This window comes from Perognathus longimembris, chromosome 19, assembly GCF_023159225.1.
Source record: "Perognathus longimembris pacificus isolate PPM17 chromosome 19, ASM2315922v1, whole genome shotgun sequence".
NCBI classification, from domain to species: Eukaryota; Metazoa; Chordata; class Mammalia; order Rodentia; family Heteromyidae; genus Perognathus; species Perognathus longimembris.
This window is the reverse complement of record NC_063179.1, coordinates 31935-39925: the sequence shown is the minus strand read 5'-3', so window position 1 is coordinate 39925 and position 7991 is coordinate 31935. Positions and strand designations below refer to the sequence as shown.

At 44.9% G+C, this 7991-nt stretch overlaps 1 pseudogene; it reads right to left on the bottom strand.

Annotated features, from left to right (window-relative positions):
- Positions 1-2966: 2966 nt before the first annotated feature.
- On the bottom strand, positions 2967-3473 carry LOC125367861 (annotated as a pseudogene).
- Between the last annotated feature and the right edge of the window lie 4518 nt (positions 3474-7991).

Sequence of the window (7991 nt, the reverse complement as noted above, 5' to 3'; positions counted from 1 at the left end):
AGATCTGTCTCATTAGGAGCTGGATGGAGGTAGCAGAAGGCAGGAGCAGAAAGTGTGGTCTAAACGGCTTTTTCTTGTTTTTCCTTCTATCAGCCATGGCTCTGATCTCACTCAACAGAGGAGAGGCCTAAGTGCTGAGGATTGGAATGGTAGGTGTTGGATCTAGGTGTCCAGTCCAATGTAGGATGGCCTCACTGGACCCCAAGAAATCTTGGTTTGGAGAACATAGACCACAACCCAGGAGTTGCATATGGCACGGAGTTTAGGTTGGAGGGAATGTGTGGAAAATGTTTTTTCCAGATGCCTGTAATCCTATGTACTCAGGATTCCAAAATCTGTTGATTACAGGGGCTGGGGATATGGCCTAGTGGCAAGAGTGCCTGCCTTGGATACACGAGGCCCTAGGTTCGATTCCCCAGCACCACATATACAGAAAACGGCCAGAAGGGGCGCTGTGGCTCAAGTGGCAGAGTGCTAGCCTTGAGCGGGAAGAAGCCAGGGACAGTGCTCAGGCCCTGAGTCCAAGGCCCACGACTGGCCAAAAAAAAAAAAAAACACACACACACACAAAATCTGTTGATTACAGTTTGAATCCAGCCTGGTAGGAAAGTTCATGAGGCTCTTTATCACCAATCAGCAAAAACAACATACCTCTAGTAGAAGCAGAGCTGTGGCTCAAGTGGTAGAGTACCCATACAAGCCCCAGGACCAGCCCCAAAAGATTTTATGGGGCTGGGAATGTGGCTTAGTGGTAGGGTATTCCCCTAGCAGTCATGAAACCCTGTGTTTTATTCTTCAGTACCACATACACAGAAAAAGTAGGAAGTAGGGCTGTGGCTCTAGTGGTAAGAGTATTAGCCTTCAGCAAAAGAAGCTCAGGAACAGTGCCCAGACCCTGAGTTCAAGCTCCATGACTGGCAAAAACAGCTACAACAACAACAACAAAAGATTTTCATTTTATCATATTTATAGTTCTTACACACATTAATTTTTTGTTTATTTAAAATATTTTTTTTTTTGCTGGCTGTGGGGCTTGAATTCTGGGCCTGGTGCTGTCCTTGAGCTCCTCAGCAGAACGCTACTGCTCTACCAATTGAGCCACAGTGCCACTTCTGGTTTTCTAGTGGGTCATTGGAGATAATTGTTATGAACTTTCTTGCCTGAGCTGGCTTTGAACCTGGATCCTCTTGTCTCAGCCTCCTGAGTAGCTAGGATGACAGGAGTGAGCCACATTTTATTAGGCATACAAAAGTATTTCACTTTTTTGTGAGTTCCAGTGCCTTCCATAAGCTAGGCAAGTACCTCATCTCTTAGCCCTGGTTGTTTTTATGCTACCTTTGGTTTCCATGATTTCCAGCCCTTTTAGACATTTTGAAGAGAAAATGCACAGAGTGTCTGGCTAAAATGTGTATAGCCTGGAAGCTTGGAATCCTGAATAGAGGTTCTGGCTCTATAGCCCAAGTTAGAACAGTGTGGATGGCCCCGATTATAACCTGCTCTGGAGAACTCATGCCTTGCCCAGGCCCCTGGCCTCTGTTCCTTTCATGTCCATCCTGGGGCCTGGGTTAGGGGTCGGGGTTGGATTGGGTCATGGCAGTTGGATTGGGTCGGGGTGAGGTTTGCGGGGTTGGGTCAGGGTCAGGGCGCTGCTGATGCACACGCCTCCCTGCATGTGCCATCCATGATGTCACCAGCCCGTGCTCATGCCTGAGTTCAAGCCCCTGAGCAGCACAGAAAGATTTTTGGGGGTGGGAATGTGGGTTAATGGTAGGATGTCCCCCTAGCATTCATGAAACCCTGCGTTTGATTCCTCAGTACCATATATCAGAAAAAGCAGGAAGTGGTGCTGTGGCTCAAGTGGTAGAGTACTACCCTTGAGCAACTGAAGCTCAGGGACAGTGCCTAGACCCTGACTTCAAGCTCCAGGATTGGCAAAAAAATTTTCATTTTTATCATATATGTCTTACACGCATTTATTTATTTTTTATCTTATATAACTCCATAGTTGTTTATTTTGAAAATAATATTTTCTGAAATATCCTTATACTTTGAGGTGAGCTAATTGATGGTACACCAAAGGTACCTGTTTGCCTGGAAGTTACTAAATGCTGATGAAAGAATAGTTACAAACATATCATTACTGCACACCAACCTAATGGCACTCTGCAATTTTTAAAACTTCATGGCTGGTCAATTTTGATTGGACACTAGAGTTGCATGTGTATGGAAAACATTCTCTCCACTGACTGAAGGTTACTTGCATACAAGTGTACTTCCAATATAGAATTCAATTCTTAAAGTCAAAGTGGCTCAAATTGGAACAAATAAGCTGACCCCCGTGAAATAAACTAAATACAAAGCAACAAGTAATAAGAATACTAAAGATTTATTCCACCAGTCTTCCTCTTATTTTGTGTTTTTTTGTAATTTGAGGCATGTTATAGCCCAGGCTGGCCTTGAACTTATGATCCTCCTGCCTCATCCTCCCTAGTGCTGGATTTACAGTCACCACCATTCCTTGCTTCTATCTTAAACATACAAGTGTGCTCTACGAGTAAACTGAGTTAAAACATTTCTGAGAGCAGAGGAGCTGCTATCAGTAGAGCTATTGTGACTCTATAAGAGCCCAGGTCAGCAAGGTACAAGGTAAGCTGGTGTACTGGGCAGTGCTAGTCATGCAACATGCCAAGTAGACCACACTGTCCAGGTCTTCTTGAGCTCAGGTCATTATTACTTCACAGGGTTGTATTTTGTTCTTCCCTGTTTCCTTGTTCCACTGTTTGTTAATCAGGAGAAAATGAGAAGTCATTTAACTTCTTGGTTAAATAAAACTAATTTGTCACCTACAATTATGTTTAAGAGTAAGTCAGCTGAAGAAACAACAGGGGCTGGGGCTAAGGAAAGCTTCTACACTTAGGCACAGGACTAGTGGGTGAGTTGTTGGCTTGGCTGTGGGCAGTGCTAACCTAGTGGGCCTTCTCTAGGAAGGCCTTGCAACACCGGAGGCACTGTTGATAGACCAGCTCAAAGTCGGAGTTGTTTCTATAATAGGGATCTTCAATCATGAGTTGTTTTTGTGGATCATAGCTCCCAAGTAGTTCAATTTTAGCTTTGCAGTTTTTAACTTGATTACTTATTCTTTTCAAATATCTCAGATTGCTTTCATCCATAGACAGCATGTATTCGAATGTAGCAAAGTCGTCTTTGGTGACCTGTCTTGCCTTATGGGCTGTGGTAATGTCATGAAATCTTAGGCAGCTCATAGCTCTTGGATCTGGGGCACGACCCACGTTCTAGTTGGAAACAACACCGCTGTCAATGGCCCAATTATCTGAAACATTTTGGTCAGCTACATGTTTTCTGAAAACTGCTTCTGTGATGGGTGACTGGCAAATGTTACGTAGACACACAAATAGTACGGATTTGGGACTCTGTACCGCTATCTGCCTGGGTGGTCGCTGGCGCCTGCACATTTATTTTTATTTTTATTTTTTTTATTTTTTATTTTTTGCCAGTCCTGGGGCTTGGACTCAGGGCCTGAGCACTGTCCCTGGCTTCTTCCCGCTCAAGGCTAGCACTCTGCCACTTGAGCCACAGCGCCACTTCTGGCCATTTTCTGTATATGTGGTGCTGGGGAATCGAACCTAGGGCCTCATGTATATGAGGCAGGCACTCTTGCCACTAGGCCATATCCCCAGCCCTGCACATTTATTTTTAAACTTTTATTTATTTAAAATTTTTTTCTTTGCCGAATGTGGGTTGTGAACTCTGTGCCTGGGTTCTGTCCTCAAGGTCTTCAGCTGAAGACTAGTCTGAGCCACAGCACCACTTCTGTTTTCTAGTGGGTCATTGGAGATAACAGTCTTATTAACTTTCCTGCCTGAGCTGGCTTTGAACCTGGATCCTCTGGTCTCAGCCTCCTGAGTAGCTAGGATGACAGGAGTGAGCCACATTTTATTAGGCATGTAAAAGTATTTCACTTTCTTTTTTGTGAGTTCCAGTGGTATTGTGTTCCAGGGCCTTCCACAAGCTAGGCAAGTACCTCAGCTCTTAGCCCTGGTTGTTTTTATGCCGCCTTTGGTTTCCATGATTTCCAGCCTTTGTAGGCATTTTGAAGAGAAAATGCACTGAGTGCACAGAGTGTCAGAATAAAATGTGTAGAGCCTGGAAGCTTGGAATTCTGAATAGAGGTTCTGGCTCTATAGCTCAAGGTAGGACATAGTGGATGGCTCCCATTAAAACCTGGTCTGGTGAACTCATGCCTTGCCCAGGCCCCTGGCCTATGTTCAAGTCTGCATAAAGTTTTCATTTATACTTTCATATCCATCCTGGGGCCTGGAGAAGGAGGTGAAGGCATGTGTGAGTAAGGGCAGCTTATCTTTTACTGCTTGGTAGGTTGGTGCTGATCAGAACAACTTTAGTGACCCTAGGCCTCTGCCCAAGCCTCTGAGTTTTTGCTATGCATTCAGTTCTGCTTTTGGTCATGTCCTGCTCTGTGATTGTGGGTTAGGGGATGAGGGGCTGTGTGGAAAATATTTTTATTACATAGGTCTTACACACATTTTGTTCAGCATACCAAGGCATTTAAATGTTTTTTTTTTTGGTGAATTTGAAATTTATTGTGTTTCAGGGCTTCCCACGACCTAGGCAAGCAACTCAACACTGAACCTCACCCCTTTAATATAACCCAGTCATTTCCTTAAGACTGGTTTTATTCAAGTTTTCTAGTAAGGAGCTTCTGTGTGACTTTGTTTTGTTCTTCCCCTGTCACCTGTATAGGATCCCGCTTCCCTGGGGAGTAGTTCCAGCATGGCCATCCTTTGGTTCCTGTTGATTTCTTCTGACTGTAATTACTTTGATGGTAAAATGTGTCTAGTATCTGAAGAAAACATGGAGAACATACACTTGGAATTTTGAGTGTAGTATCTGGAAGTATGGCCCAATGTAGAAAAGTGGCTTGAATGACATCCCCTCCCCTGAAGAAGTGACACCCATTCAAAAACATTCTGAAGTTGGTGTCACTGTAGGTCAACGTTCTAAGACCCTCTAATCATTGAATCACAATCATATGAGGAGGCATCAGGGAGAAGGTGACAAGGACCTGGTATGCAAAGATGGCCACTGGGTTTAATTTAGTAGCTCAGCAATCAGTGTCACTGGGACTGAAGCACCCAGACCCTGGCTGTCCGTGCTGCAAGGTAGTACTGGGCGATGGAGGGATTTGAAAACTATACTGAAGTAGTGCCATGGTGTCACCAGGCAAATGGCCTCTCAAACCCTGGGAGCTATCCCTTATGCTCATTTGTGCACAGTTTCAGACATGAATTCCACCTAAGTAGCCACACAGATACTTGGGGCCTCTATTGCTGCTATGAGGCAGGATGCAGAATGAGAGTTGGCAAAACACACATTTTAGCCATAAAGCATGCCATGTGGACTGGCTGTTTACTCCTGGTACTTGAACTTGGCCTGAGAGCTGTCCCTGAGCTTCTTTTTGCTTAATGCCAGCACTCTACCACTTTAATGACAGCACCATTTCCGGGCTTTTCTGTTTATGTGGTACTGAGGAGCCGAACTCAAGGCTTCATGCGTGCTAGGCAAGCACTCTACCACTAAGCCACATTCTCAGCCCAAGTCCGGGGTTTTGAGATGACACTTTAGGCACATCTGAGGATCAGACGCTGTCGCCTTTGAAGCAACAGAAGCATGGGCCTCCCTTGATCAACACGAGGGTTGTCTGATGGTAGAGAGTGGGGTGTCCCAGGCATGCACTGAGCACTGTAGACTCAGGCTGGAAAGGCCACCATGATGCTTCGGCTGGATAAGACTGAACCCTGGAGATTAGTAGGTGTTATCAGGGGTGACAGAAAATCCACAAGTCTTTAACAGAAAGTCTTGATAAATTGAAATCTTTTAAAGGAAATCAGTATCAACCTCCTAAGAATCCAAATCTAAGCTGCAAAAATTAATTCCTAAGAGTGTCAATAAATCAAGAATAGAGCCAGGCACCAGTGGCTCACACCAGTAATCCTTGCTACTCAGGAGGCTGAGATCTGAGGATCATGGCTCAAAGCCAGCGCAGGCAGGAATGTCCTTGAGTCCCTTATCTCCAATTAAATGCCAGAAAACCAGAAGTGGCACTGGCTCAAGGACAGCCCACGACGGACAACAGCAAAAGAACAGACCACTGAATAACCTGAGAGACACATGGTCCAAACATGTGAACATGGAAGGAGATGCAACTAAGTGTTGAATGTCCATAAATTGTATGTCATTGATTGTTCAACAGTGGCACACGTTGACTGTTTATTCTTTTTCTGATTCATATGTTCAAATCCCTTGTGTTGATGGTGATTCTTAGGGACATTTTTAGTGGTTCATTATTTCTAGGATTGGCTTTATTTTAGTAAGTGTTGGAATGTTACCATGCAGAATACAGTTGATGTTGCATTTTTCTAGACCAGCCGCTTTTATGAATTAGTATGCTGAAGAAAACAGTGGCTTTCTCCTCTCCCCTTTCCCTCTCTTCTCTCCTCCCCTTCTCATTTTTCTTTCTCCAGACGTTGTATTGCTGCAATAGACCAGGCCGGTCTCGAACTTGTAGTCTTCGGCCTCAGCTTCCCAACTGTTGGGGTTAACTGCATTTTCCACCCTACCCGGCTCAAAAACAGATATCTTATGCTGTGACCCATTCGTTCTACCTTTAGGTATTTCTCTAATAGTTGGACTCTGCCCTATGCTCAATGACTCCCTCAGTGCTTCAGTGAGAAGGCACCCAAGAGAATATCAGTAGGAACCTGTGGAAATTGTCCGTACATAGTCAGAGTTGGGCTCTGTGGTGCTGTCCCAAGTGCTAGGGCGCCCTCTGCTGTTTACTTGGGAAATGACAGGTGTGACATGTATGTGTGTGGAACAGTGTTTTTTTCCTTAGTTGTGTGTGTGTGTGCGCGCGTGTGCAAGCTGTTAATAGGGATTGAATTTAGGACTTGGGTGCTGTTCTTTAGCTTTTCTACTGAAGATTGTGCTGCACTGTTTGAGTTTCAGCCCATATTCTGGCTTCATTTTGTCGTGTCTGTGTGTGTGTGTGTGTGTGTGTGTGTGTGTGTGTGTGTGTGTGTGTGTTATTTTGTCTCTGTGTTTTCCAGCATGAATTTCATCTTTAAAGATCTCTTTACTCTGTTTCTAGAGTATTATTTGGGCAAGCAGGGATGAGGTCAGAGTGAGGGAAGGAAGAAGGCAGGGAGGGAGAGGGAGAGTACAGGTTTTTAATTCGTTTTTGTAGTTTATGAGGGAGCATGAAGCTACAAATAAACTAATGTTGGATGGTAGCTTTTTGTGAAGATAGCACTTGTTGCCTATGAATTCTTGGCCATTGTTTTCCATGGCTGTTTGCCTGCCTCCCACTTTAAATTTTTGAAGGAAATACTGGTTGATGAAGTCAGGAGAAGTTTGAATGTTTTAATTTAAATTCATCCTTCACCAAGTAGATTGCTGTAAAGGTCTAACAGAGACCCATGTCTCTGGAAAACAGAATAATATGTAAACATCAATAAAAACCCAGCCTGTTTATTCTTGTTTTGTTTTGCTCTCTGGTCTTGTCTGTCCTTCTCTCTGTTCTCCCTCCCCTGGCCCCCTTATCTGCCAAGTCTGATTGTGACAGTAATCTGGGATGAATGGAAATTACCATGTGATGCCCCTAGCCGCTGTCCCTAGCAGGTGTCCCCTTAAGCCTGCTTGTGCCAGTGGGTTGATAGTTCTAGGTGCAGGAGAGACCCTGAAGGCTTGTGGAGTGTCCTGCACCAGGCCCTGGGTTGGAGCAAAGGCCTTCTGCTAGGCAGGCAGGGCAGCAGGTGGGGCCTCAGGAAGCTAGAGGTGCAGGGTCAAGGCTTATGGGGTGTCAGAGCACAAGAGAGGCATGGCAAGAGCCAGGAAGCTAGAGGTGCCGGGCTGGAGCTTATGGCCATCACAGCTAGAGAGGGGAGGGGCAAGGG